Source organism: Oncorhynchus keta, chromosome 21 (genome assembly GCF_023373465.1).
Source record: "Oncorhynchus keta strain PuntledgeMale-10-30-2019 chromosome 21, Oket_V2, whole genome shotgun sequence".
NCBI lineage: Eukaryota > Metazoa > Chordata > Actinopteri > Salmoniformes > Salmonidae > Oncorhynchus > Oncorhynchus keta.
The window spans coordinates 44,159,052-44,173,065 of record NC_068441.1 but is presented as its reverse complement, the minus strand read 5'-3'; the positions used below and the strand labels follow the sequence as shown (position 1 = coordinate 44,173,065).

General features: G+C 40.1%; 1 protein-coding gene across 1 annotated transcript in view; it reads left to right on the top strand.

Annotated features, from left to right (window-relative positions):
• Positions 1–14,014, top strand: part of LOC118374913 (alpha-1-syntrophin-like) — a 62,576-nt gene that overhangs the window by 3,321 nt on the left and 45,241 nt on the right. The gene's annotated exons all lie outside the window — the stretch shown is intronic.

The window sequence follows — 14,014 nt, the reverse complement described above, 5'->3', positions numbered from 1 at the left end:
AAGAGTCACAGCTGTAATCACTGCCGAAGATGATTTTAACATGTATTGATTCTGGGGGTTGAATACTTCTCTAAACAAGATACTGTATATTAGTGGTTTATTTTTTATTAATAAAAAAAATGTTATAATTTTTTGTAGATAATTCACACAAATAAAGACAATGAAATACATTTTAATCCCACTTAGTAACACAACAAAATGTGGAAAAAGTCAAGGGGTGTGAATACTTTCTGAAGGCACAGTACATACAGTTGAAGTTTACATACACCTTAGCCAAATACATTTAAATTAAATTTTTCACAATTCCTGACATTTAATCCTAGTAGAAATTCCCTGTCTTAGGTCAGTTAGGATCACCACTTTATTTTAAGAATGTGAAATGTCAGAATAATCACATTCCCAGTGTTTCAGAAGTTTACATACACTCAATTAGTATTTGGTAGCATTGCCTTTAAATTGTTCAACTTGGGTCAAATGTTTCGGGTAGCCTTCCACAAGCTTCCCACAATAATTTGGGTGAGAGGACATTTCTCCAAAAAGTACAATCTTTGTCCGCATGTGCAGTTGTAAACCGTAGTCTGGCTTTTTTATTGCAGTTTTGGAGCAGTGGCTTCTTCCTTTCTGAGTGGCCTTTCAGGTTATGTCAATATAGGACCCCTTACATATCTGTTCAATCTAACCCTGGAATGTAAGGAATTTCTGAACATCGGGAAATCAGCATTTGTCCTACCAATTTTTAAAAGGGAGATCAAACTCTTTTAAATGATTATAGGCCAATCTCAAAGCTATCACCCCTGGTGGAAATACTTGAAACCCTTGTGAGTGAACAGATAAAATAGTTTTTATTTAGTAACTCTATTTTATCAATGTACCAATCGGTTTCAGGACGAAGTATAGCACAATTACAGCAGCCATGAAGGTTTTAAATGATACCACTGAAGCCCTTGACAAAAAACAGCACTGTGTCTCACTTTTTATTGATCTCTCTGAGGCTTTTGATACAGTTGATCATGCTATACTAAGGCAGAGGGTGTAGGTCTTTCAGAGCATGCAGTTGCATGGTTTGCTAACTATCTGTCTGATAGAACTCAGTGCACTCAATTTGATGGGCTTATGTCTGTTAAATTGGCTGTCTTTAATGGTGTGCCCCAAGGCTCTGCTCTGTACTTGGTCCTCTCTTATTTACAATGTATATAAATGATTTTGACAAACATTTCCAAAATGCGCAACTTCATTTTTATGCTGATGATACTGTTATTTACTGTTGTACCTCGTCTCTTACAAAAGCTTTCCAGAACATGCAAACTGCTTTTTATACTGTTCAACATACCTTGTGTCAATTGAAGCTTATCCTCAATACTGACAAAACTAAACAAATGGTGTTTTCTAAAGCAAGAAATATACCCCTGAACCTTTCACCTTTAACTACCTGTCAGGGCAAGCAGATTGAGGTATTAACCTCATATAAATATCTTGGCATTTTAATTGATGAAGGCCTCTCTTTTAAATTGCATATTCAACAACTTACAAAAAAATTGAAGCTGAAATTGGGATTTCATTTTAGCAATAAGGCCTGTTTTTCTTTTGAAGCCAGAAGGAGGCTATTATCAGCTACATTTATGCCTTTACTAGACTATGGGGATATTTTATATATGAATGCTTCCGCTCAGTGTTTGAGATCAATTGGCACCCTTTACCATGGCACTTTGAGATTTATTTTAAACTGCAAAACCATTACGCACCACTGCACTTTGTATACCAGTGTTGGCTGACCTTCTCTAGTCACTCGTAGGCTCAGGCACTGGTATACTTTTCTTTAGAAAGCCATTTTGGGTTTACTACCTTTTTATTTGGGCATTTTTATGGTTCAGAAATGTGGTGGGTCGTCTCTTCATTCGCTGGACTTTATCCTGCTAACTGTTCCAAATGTCCGAACTGAATTTGTTAAAAGGGCTTTTATGTACTCTGCACCATTGGCTTGGAAAGCCTTACAAAATACTTTTAAACTGGAAGAACTTGTCCCGATTGGTATTTTTAAATCACTGATGAATGATCTTGAGACTGATTCCCTGACCTGTCAATGTTTTTAATTTGCTGTTTTTGATTTTGTTATACTCTTGTGAATTCTATGGTGTTGACTAGATTACTTGTAGTTTTTCATGTTTGTCTGTAATTGTTGTAATGACTTGGTGCTGCCTATCTTGGACGCTCTTAAAAAAGAGATTTAAAATCTCAATGAGCCCTTCCAGGACTCATTTTACTGTGGATGTAGATACTTTTGTACCTGTTTCCTCCAGCATCTTCACAAGGTCCTTTGCTGTTGTTCTGGGATTGATTTGCACTTTTTGCACCAAAGTTTGTTCATCTCTAAGAGACAGAGCGCATCTCCTTCCTGAGTGGTATGACAGCTGCTTTTTCCCATGGGGTTTATATTTGCGTACTATTGTTTGTACAGATGAACGTGGTATCTTCAGGCGTTTGGAAATTGCTCCCAAGGATGAACCAGACTTGTGGAGGTCTACAATTTTTTTCTGAGGTCTTGGCTGATTTCTTTTGATTTTCCCATGATGCCAAGCAAAGAGGCACTGAGTTTGAAGGTAGGCCTTGAAATACATCCACATGTACACCTGCAATTGACTCAAATTATGTCAATTAGTCTATCAGGAGCTTCTAAAGCCACAACATAATTTTCTGGAATTTTCCAAGCTGTTTAAAGGCACAGTCAACTTAGTGTATGTAAACCTCTGACCCACTGGAATTGTGATACAGTGAAATAATCTGTCTAAACAATTGTTGGAAAACTTACTTGTGTCATGCACAAAGTAGATGTCCTAACTGACTTGCCAAAACTATAGTTTGTTGACGAGAAATTTGTGGAGTGGTTGAAAAACGATTTATGTAAACTTCTGACTTCAACTGTATATACCTCAAATACTTCGTACCTCTGCACATTTATCTGGTACTAGTACTCCCTGTACAGTGCATTCGCAAAGTATTCAGACCCCTTGACCTTTCCACATACATCTGCATGTGTCTGCTCAAACGGTCAGAAACAGACTCCATGAGGGTGGTATGAGGGCCTGACATCCACAGGTGGGTGTTGAGCTTACAGCCCAACACCGTGCAGAACGTTTGGCATTTGCCAGAGAACACCAAGATTGGAAAATTCGCCACTGGCACCCTGTGCTCTTCACAGATGAAAGCAGGTTCACACTGAGCACATCTGACAGACGTGACAGAGTCTGGAGACGCCGTGGAGAACGTTCTGCTGCCTGCAACATCCTCCAGCATAACTGGTTTGGCGGTGGGTCAGTCATGGTGTAGGGTGGCATTTCTTTGGGGGGCCGCACAGCCCTCCATGTGCTCGCCAGAGGTAGCCTGACTGCCATTAGGTACCGAGATGAGATCCTCAGACCCCTTGTGAGACCATATGCTGGTGCAGTTGGCTCTGGGTTCCTCCTAATGCAAGACAATGCTCGACCTCATGTGGCTGGAGTGTGTCAGCAGTTCCTGCAAGAGGAAGGCATTGATGCTATGGACTTGCCCGCTCGTTCCCCAGACCTGAATCCAATTGAGCACATCTGGAACATCATGTCTCGCTTGCACCACTGACTGTCCAGGAGTTGGCGGATGCTTTAGTCCAGGTCTGGGAGGAGATCCCTCAGGAGACCATCCGCCACCTCATCAGGAGCATGCTCAGGCATTGTAGGGAAGTCATACAGGCACGTGGAGGCCACACACACTACTGAGCCTCATTTTGACTTGTTTAAAGGACATTACATCAAAGTTGGATCAGCCTGTAGTGTGGTTTTCCACTTTAATTTTGAGTGTGACTCCAAACCCAGACATCCATGGGTTGATAAATTTGATTTCCATTGATCATTTTTGTGTGATTTTGTTGTCAGCACATTCAACTATGTAAAGAAAAAAGTATTTAATAAGAATATAGTCAGAATCAATAAAGTGTTTTGCGTTCCTCATTGAATTGTTAGTCAAACCGTCTATTCACACAGTGGGAACAAAGGAGTGATGTCCTCCTGAAAGGTTGTAGTTTGCCCAGATACAGGGACAAGACTCTACAGCTGACTTAAGAGAAATTCTGAAGAGCACTCGTCTGGTGGTCTATACTGTACTATGCAGATGATATACTGTAGTATGTTAGCGTGTCCGTCCAGGGGTTTTGGCAGCCGTCCCAGCCAGTTAAGCATTATATGGGTGAAAGTGTACTGACCAGGTCCTGGGGTGAGTATTGGCATCCAATGGCTTGTATTTGCACTGTCCTGGGGGCAGGGTAAGAGGTCCAGAGTGTTTTGTGTAATACAGTGAAAGAAGTTTACGTGATAATTGGCTATAGTTTCTCTGGTACAAATGCTCAATGAAAAAGCTTAAGATATTATTTTAAGATTCACGGTGTGGGCCCTTGGACCTTTGAGACTTATACGGTTAAGAGGTGGCTCAAGTCTGTGCATAAAATATTCAGAGACACTTATTGTCCTCTACACTCTCACATGCAAGCTTTACAAAATATCTATGTTAATGTAGGCCTCAGCATTACAAAATATCTATGTTAATGTAGGCCTCAGCATTACAAAAGATCTATGTTAATGTGGGCCTCAGCATTACAAAATATCTATGTTAATGTAGGCCTCAGCATTACAAAAGATCTATGTTAATGTGGGCCTCAGCATTACGAAAGATCTATGTTAATGTAGGCCTCAGCATTACGAAAGATCTATGTTAATGTAGGCCTCAGCATTACAAAAGATCTATGTTAATGTAGGCCTCAGCATTACAAAAGATCTATGTTAATGTAGGCCTCAGCATTACAAAAGATCTATGTTAATGTAGGCCTCAGCATTACAAAAGATCTATGTTAATGTAGGCCTCAGCATTACAAAAGATCTATGTTAATGTAGGCCTCAGCATTACAAAAGATCTATGTTAATGTAGGCCTCAGCATTACAAAAGATCTATGTTAATGTAGGCCTCAGCATTACAAAGATCTGAGTTAATGTAGGCCTCAGCATTACCAAAGATCTGAGTTAATGTAGGCCTCAGCATTACAAAAGATCTATGTTAATGTATGCCTCAGCATTACAAAAGATCTATGTTAATGTATGCCTCAGCATTACAAAAGATCTATGTTAATGTAGGCCTCAGCATTACAAAAGATCTATGTTAATGTAGGCCTCAGCATTACAAAAGATCTATGTTAATGTAGGCCTCAGCATTACAAAAGATCTATGTTAATGTAGGCCTCAGCATTACAAAGATCTGAGTTAATGTAGGCCTCAGGAGCCGAATTCCTAACAAAGGCTGAATTCCAAACATCACACACATCAGGTCCTGCTCCAGGTGTTTGAAACAAGAATCGATAGTATAAATGTGAGTTGTAATTCAAAAAACATGTAAGATGTCCTTTTAAGTGTGATTATTTTCCCTTATAACTAATATGACGCATGGTCAAATAAATAGCGTGGAAATTATAATGTTAAAATTAGAACAATGACATGTGATTATATTTCTTTGGTGAAAATCACATTCAATAAACTCCTTGGGGTATGAATGCTTGCTATTTAAGTATTGCTCAATATTCAGTGTGATTTCTTTGTTTAGAATTTCACATTCAACTTGATTGCCAAGAATGTAGTCAATGAAATATTGCCCCAGAAGCTTATGATTGGTTCATGATCTAATCTAAAAGTCTATTTGGAGTTTGTTCCTTGGTGATTTCTATTTGATCACCTGGTGATATTACAGTCTGGATACATTTTTCTGCAATTTCTGTTTTTATCAGTTGAATCACTGAGGATATTTTTTCCTGCTGTCTCTTGCCTCAAATGCCTCTCACACAATTCATCAGAGGGCAGAATCTCAACTTGGTGGGCATTATTTCTGCACCTCAATCACCGAACAAACAAACATCAAATGTCACTCTAGCGTGCACCGCTAGACCTAGACAGACATAAAAGGCATAGATCATGTTGACAGCTGAGGGAGTCACCGTCTATGCCGATACCACTGGGATTGAGATGCATGGGCGAGGTGTATCAACCCCAGCATTTTTTATTGAAGGCACCTGGCTCTAGTCTCAGAAAGACGATGCACAATGTAAATCTGTGGAATCCACGTATGAGCCAACCTGTGAAAGATATATATATTCTGAATTAATTTGATTTAATCCTCTTTCTGTACATTTCTCAGCCGCTTTAAGGACGAGACCTAACTGGCCTTGACAATATTTACCAAGAAAGGGCCCCTTGGAAGTAGCAGATTCATCAGTCTATGAACTGAGCTTCATTATCCTGTTAGAGAGAAGAGACTGCAGCGGGGCAAAGTGGATGACTGGTGTCCTCGTATGTTCTAAAACTGCAGTCTTAATGGGGAACTTATCCCTTGCTCAGCTTTTCGAAAGAACTGCTTGAGCACGGCTTTGCCTTCAGAAAGTATTCAAACCCCTTGACTAAATCCACATTTTGTTGTGTTACAGACTGAATTCAAAATGGATGAAATATATTTTTTGCCCACCCATCTACAAACAATACCCCATAATGACAAAGTGAAAACATGTTTTAGAAATGTTTGCAAATGTATTATATCTAATTTACATAAGTACTCCCACCCCTGAGTCAATGCTTTGTAGAAGCACCTTCAGCGGAGATTACAGCTGTGAGTTTTTCTGGATATGTCCCTAAGAGATTTCCACACCTGGAATGTGCATTTGCCCATTTATTATTTTCAAAACTCTTCAATCTCTGTTAAATTGGTTGTTGATCATTGCTAGACAATCATTTTCAGATCTTGCCATAGTTTTTCAAGCAGTCAATGAGCAAAAGCCTCTTTGGCCTTTTGGGTGGAATGTTATTTATATTTTTCTGAATGTAATAATTAATAAAGATTATTTAGAAAACCTGATGAAATTGTGGTATTTCTATGTCAAACAGTTTTGTTATATTTCAGTCTTATGTGATGTATACAAAGTGTAATAGTGGGATGCAAACTCAAAATTGAATAAATGTCAACTCAATATGATTGTTTCTCTCTGGCAACTGAGTTAGGAAGAACGCCTGTATTGTTTTAGTGACTGGGTGTATTGGCACACCATCCAGAGTGTAATTAATAACTTCACCATGCTCAAAGGGATATTCAATGTCTGTTAATTTTATTTTAACCCATCTACCAATAGGCGCCCTTCTTTGCGAGGCATTGGAAAACCTCCCTGGTCTTTGTGTTTGAATCTGTGTGAAATTCACTGCTCTACTGAGGGACCTCACAGATAATTGAGATGAGGTAGTCATTCAAAAATCATGTTAAACACTATCATTGCACACAGTGAGTCAATGCAACTTATGTGACTTGTTAAGCACATGTTTTTCTCCTGAACTTATTTAGCCTTGCCATAAGAACGGGGTTGAATACTTGACTCAAGACATTTCAGATTTTCATTTTTAATGAATTTGTAAATATTTAGAAAAACATAATTCCCCTTTGACATTATGGGGTATTGGGTACATGCCAGTGACCAAAAAAAATCTATTTAATCCATTTTAAATTCAGGCTGTAACACAACAAAATGTGGAATTAGTCAAGGGGTGTGAATAGTTTCTGAAGTGCCCACCTGAATTATTGTCACCCTTGGTAAATACTAACAAAAAAGGCTGTGAAAAATGTAATTGTTGTTTGTCAGCTTGATCTGACACTCCAAATATCACATGACTTTAAAATTTTAAGTTACAATTGTTCAAATAAAATACAATTGTCATTAATAAATAATTATTTAGTTCAAAAACATGCATGTCACAATTATTGGCACTCCTGCGTTTTGTACTTAGTGCCCCCCTCCCTCTGCCAAGATAACAGCTCTGAGTCGTCTCCTATAATGTTTGATGAGGTGGGAGAATACACCCTCCCTCTGCCAAGATAACAGCTCTGAGTCATCTCCTATAATGTTTGATTAGGTGGGAGAATACACCCTCCCTCTGCCAAGATAACAGCTCTGAGTCGTCTGCTATAATGTTTGATGAGGTGGGAGAATACACCCTCCCTCTGCCAAGATAACAGCTCTGAGTCGTCTGCTATAATGTTTGATGAGGGGGGAGAATACACCCTCCCTCTGCCAAGATAACAGCTCTGAGTCGTCTCCTATAATGTTTGATGAGGTGGGAGAACACATATTAAGAGATTTGAGACCATCTTCCATAGAGAACCTCTAGATCCTTCAGAGTCCTTGGTACTCCTGAAATTGTTGCAACTCCTATTACTAGCCTGTTCAACCTATATTTCATATCATCTGAGATTCCCAAAGATTGGAAAGCTGCCACGGTCATCACCCTCTTCAAAGGGGGAGACACTCTAGACCCAAACTGCTAAAGACCAACAGTTGAAATCGAAAGTTTACATACACCGTAGCCAAATACATTTAAACTCAGTTTTTCACAATTCCTGAAATTTAATCATAGTAAAAATTCCCTGTCTTACGTCAGTTAGGATCACCACTTCATTTTAAGAATGGGAAATGTCAGAATAATAGGAGAGATAATTATTTATTTAAACTTTTATTTCTTTCATCACATTCCCAGTGGGTCAGATGTTTACATTCACTAAATCAGTATTTGGTAGCATTGCCTTTAAATTGTTTAACTTGGGTCAAACATTTCGGGTAGCCTTCCACAAGCTTCCCACAATAAGTTGGGTGAATTTTGGCCCATTCCTCCTGACAGAGCTGGTGTAACTGAGTCAGGTTTGTCGGCCTCCTTGCTTCGCACACTCTTTTTAAGTTCTGCCCACACATTTTCTATAGGATTGAGGTCAGGGCTTTGTGATGGCCACTCCAATGCCTTGACTTTGTTGTCCTTAAGCCATTTTGCCACAACGTTGGAAGTATGCTTGGGGTCATTGTCCATTTGGAGGACCCATTTGCGACCAAGCTTTAACTTCCTGACTGATGTCTTGAGATGTTGCTTCAATATATCCACATAATATTACTCCCCATGATGTCATCTATTTTGTGAAGTGTGAAGTTCCCAAGTTCTCTCACGTCACCCCGCTCCTCCGCTCTCTCCACTGGCTTCCAGTTGAAGCTCGCATCCGCTACAAGACCATGGTGCTTGCCTACGGAGCTGTGAGGGGAACGGCACCTCAGTACCTCCAGGCTCTGATCAGGCCCTACACCCAAACAAGGGCACTGCGTTCATCCACCTCTGGCCTGCTCGCCTCCCTACCACTGAGGAAGTACAGTTCCCGCTCAGCCCAGTCAAAACTGTTCGCTGCTCTGGCCCCCCAATGGTGGAACAAACTCCCTCACGACGCCAGGACAGCGGAGTCAATCACCACCTTCCGGAGACACCTGAAACCCCACCTCTTCAAGGAATACCTAGGATAGGGTAAGTAATCCTTCTCACCCCCCCCCCCCCTAAAAAGATTTAGATGCACTATTGTAAAGTGGCTGTTCCACTGGATGTCATAAGGTGTATGCACCAATTTGTAAGTCGCTCTGGATAAGAGCGTCTGCTAAATGACTTAAATGTAAATGTAAGTGCACCAGTCTCTCCTGCTGCAAAGCATCCCCACAACATGATGCTGCCACCCCCGTGCTTCACGGTTGGGATGGTGTTCTTCGGCTTGCAACCCTCCCCCTTTTTCCTCCAAACATGACGATGGTCATTATGGCCAAACAGTTCTATTTTTGTTTCATCAGACCAGAGGACATTTCTCCGAAAAGTACAATCTTTGTCCACATGTGCAGTTGCAAACCGTAGTCTGGCATTTTTTTTTGATTTGCAGTTTTCGCACCAAAGTACGTTCATCTCTAGGAGACAGAACGCGTCTCCTTCCTGAGCGGTATGACGGCTGCGTGGACCCATGGTGTTTATACTTGCATACTATTGTTTGTACAGATGAGCGTGGTACCTTCAGGCATTTGGATATTGCTCCCAAGGATGAACCAGTCTTGTGGAGGTCTACCATTTTTTTTTTCTGAGGTCTTGGCTGATTTCTTTTGATTTTTCCATGATGTCAAGTAAAGAGGCACTGAGTTTGAAGGTAGGCCTTGAAATACATCCACAGGTACACCTCAAATAGACTCAAATGATGTCAATTTGCCTATCAGAAGCTTCTAAAGCCATGACATCATTTTCTGGAATTTTCCAAGCTGTTTAAAGGCACAGTCAACTTAATTTGATTTGACCTAAGTGTATGTAAACATATGACTTCAACTGTATATCTATCCTACCCTGCCTTTATAAGGTCTTTGAAAATCAAGTTAACAAACAGATCACCGACCATTTCGAATCCCACCGTACCTTCTCCGCTATGCAATCTGGTTTCTGAGCTGGTCATGGGTGCACCTCAGTCAAGCTCAAGGTTGTAAACGGTATCATAACTGCCATCGATAAGAGACCAATACTGTGCAGCTGTATTCATCGACCTGGCCAAGGCTTTCGATTTTGTCAATCACCACATTCTTATTGGCAGACTCAACAGCCTAGCTTTCTCAAATGACTGCCTCGCCTGGTTCACCAACTACTTCTCTGATAGAGTTCAGTTTGTCAAATCGGAGGGCCTGTTGTCCGGACCTCTGGCAGTCTCTATGGGGGTGTCACAGGGTTCAATTCTCAGGCCGACTCTCTTCTCTGTATACATCAATGATGTCGCTCTTGCTGCTGGTGATTCTCTGGTCCACCTCTACGCAGATGACACCATTCTGTATTCCTCTGGCCCTCCTTTGGACACTGTGTTAACTAACCTCCAGACAAGCTTCAATTCCAAACAACTCTCCTTCCGTGGCCTCCAACTGCTCTTAAATGCAAGTAAAACTAAATGCATGCTCTTCAACCGATCGATGCCCACACCTGCCCGGCCGTCCAGCATCACTACTCTGGACAGTTCTGACTTAGAATATGTGGACAACTACAAATACCTAGGTGTCTGGTTAGACTGTAAACTCTCCTTCCAGAGTCACATGAAGCATCTCCAATCCAAAATTAAATCTAGAATCGGCTTCCCATTTCGCAACAAAGCATCCTTCACTCATGGTGCCAAACACTCGTAAAACTGACTATCCTCCCGATCCTTGACTTCGGCGATTTACAAAATAGCCTCCAACACTCTTCTCAGCAAACTGAATGTAGTCTATCTATTACAGTGCCATCTGTTTTTTCACCAAAGCCCCATATATTACCCACCACTGCGACTTGAATGGTCTTGTTGGCTGGCCCTCACTTCATATTCATCGCCAAACCCACTGGCTCCAGGTCATCTATAAGTCTTTGCTTGGTAAAGCCCCGCCTTATCTCAGCTCACTGGTCACCATACCAGCACGCACTACAGCAGGTATATTTCACAGGTCACCCCCAAAGCCAATTCCTCTTTTGGCTGCCTTTCCTTCCAGTTCTTTGCTGCCAATGACTGGAACGAACTGCAAAAATCACTGAAGCTGGAGACTCATATCTCCCTCCCTCAATTACTTTAAGCACCAGGCGTCAGAGCAGCTCACAGATCACTGCACCTGTTCATAGCCCATCTGTAAATAGCCCATCCAACTACCTCATCCCCATACTGTTATTTATGTTGCTCCTTTGCACCCCAGTATCTTTACTTGCACAATCATCTTCTGCACATCTTTCACTCTTATTTAATTGCTATATTTTGTTATTATTCCGCCACTATGGCCTATTTATTGCCTTACCTCCCTTATCCTACCTCATTCCCACACTATATATACTTTTTCTATTGTATGATGGACTGTACGTTTGTTTATTCCATGTGTAACTCTGTTTTGTTTGACACACTGCTTTGCTTTATCTTGGCCAGGTCGCAGTTGTAAATGAGAACTTGTTCTCAACTGGCCTACCTGGTTAAATAAAGGTGAAATAAATAAAACATATACTCACTTGTGGACTCCTCTTAAGCTTACCCCGCACATTTTCAATGGGGTTTAGGTCAGGGGACTGGGATGGCCATTGCAAAAGCTAGATTATAGGGTCAGTAGTTTTGGAGACTTGGTGACCCCAAGATGTAATCAACTTGTACAATTCTCCAACTATGATCTTTGGAGATTTGTTTTGCCACTTGAACCATCCTTCTCATTGTGCATGGAGGCAAAATACTCTTACTTCATCACAGCTCCAGTTGTTTTAAATGTCTTCGTTATTGCCCTCATAGTGGAGATGGGTATTTTCAGGCGTGTTGCTATCTCTATATAGCCATTGGCTGATTTGTGAAGGTCAACAACATTTAGTCTCCTTTCACTTGTGTGTTCCCATGTTGATGGATGACTAAGGGAGTTTAGTGTGTCACCTCATATTTATACCCCAGTGAAAGATTTCCTAAAACTCAGATGAACTTTAAATAGTAAAATATTAATCATTAATCAGAATATACATCAATTAGATTTTGTTCATAAGAATTTCTAGGTTTCCAATCATTTATTTTAACAATTTGAAAGATCACATTTTTTCACAGCCTTTTTTGTTCATACTGTATTTACCTATGGTGCCAATATTTCAGGAGGGCACAGTATATATTGTTAGTATGTACAGTGGGGAGAACAAGTATTTGATACACTGCCGATTTTGCAGGTTTTCCAACTTACAAAGCATGTAGAGGTCTGTAATTTTTATCATAGGTACACTTCAACTGTGAGAGACGGAATCTAAAACAAAAATCCAGAAAATCACATTGTATGATTTGTAAGTAATTCATTAGCATTTTATTGCATGACCTAAGTATTTGGGCTTTATAAATAGTTTATTTTTATGTGTTGGGCTTTAGCTGAGATGATTCAGTTAAGTGTATTTGTCCAGGCTTTAATTGTTCCTAGACGACCCCCCTTCATTCTCACTGTGGATAATTCTAATGGTATAACTTTGAACAGGAAGTGTATCCACTGGAGTATTGGGAGAAAGTCGGGTGTCCAACATCTTTTCTGCAGCGGTGCTGCCAGTAGTAATCATCATTTTATAACATAGTAGATGCAAAGCATTTGATTATTTACATTCATGCACATTGAAATTCATTTTGAACACTTTGTGTTAGAAGCATTTAACTGCAGGGCATCCCACGTCATATGAAGGAATGTGCCTACCTTATTTAGCAGACACAGTCAACAGTTGGGAGGAGGGGCCAATTTAATCGTAAAATGTTTTCTTGCTGTTAAATACAGTCTGTGAACAAACTTAAAATGCATACGTTGATGGTTGGAATTACAAGATGCCAAGGTCATATTTCTCCATATTCTGTTCCATCACTTAGATCTGTGGACCACCCTTTTTTAATGACTAGCTTGTTTATATATATATATATATATATCAGTCCTTTTTGGGAGCCCAGGTAATTGTCCTTTTTGGGAGCCCAGGTAATTGTCCTTTTTGGGAGCCCAGATAATGTATTTATAAATCCCATCACTGGATGTTTCGGTACATATGAAAAGCATTTTCTCAATCACAAATATTCATACCACTTTGACCTGTCCATAAATAAAGATCCCTGTAAACAGTAATGTAGTTTAAAGCGATTTGTTATAGGTAGCTAGAAGGAGATCAGCGTCTTACCTTCCTGTTCTACAGCATAAACCTACTGTCACAGTGGAGCACAAGTGAAACATGAAAACTACTTTGAAATCCCGGCACCGGGTTTTTTTTTCCTGACTGGAATAGCTGGATCAAATTTAAAACGGGAAATAGAGTTCTGATTGTGTTCTCCACTGTACAATATCGAGCATGTGAGCTCAGAGATGTGAAATTGTGCACTAAAATCAAATTATGGAATTTTCACAATGCCCTCAAATGACATAATTTCCAAGCATTCCAAAGAAGCATGTTGACTGGTTCCCTCCTTTAGTGTTATATCAAGGATACAAAATCTAACCTTACCAACACATTATTGCAGATCATTTGATGATGTATTTAGCTGTTGCATAATGAAAGGTTTGGAAAAACAGCAAAAAAACCTTTTCATGTCACCTTTAAGCCCTAGGAAAAAGCATATGTACGGTATTCCTGTAGACCACCATATT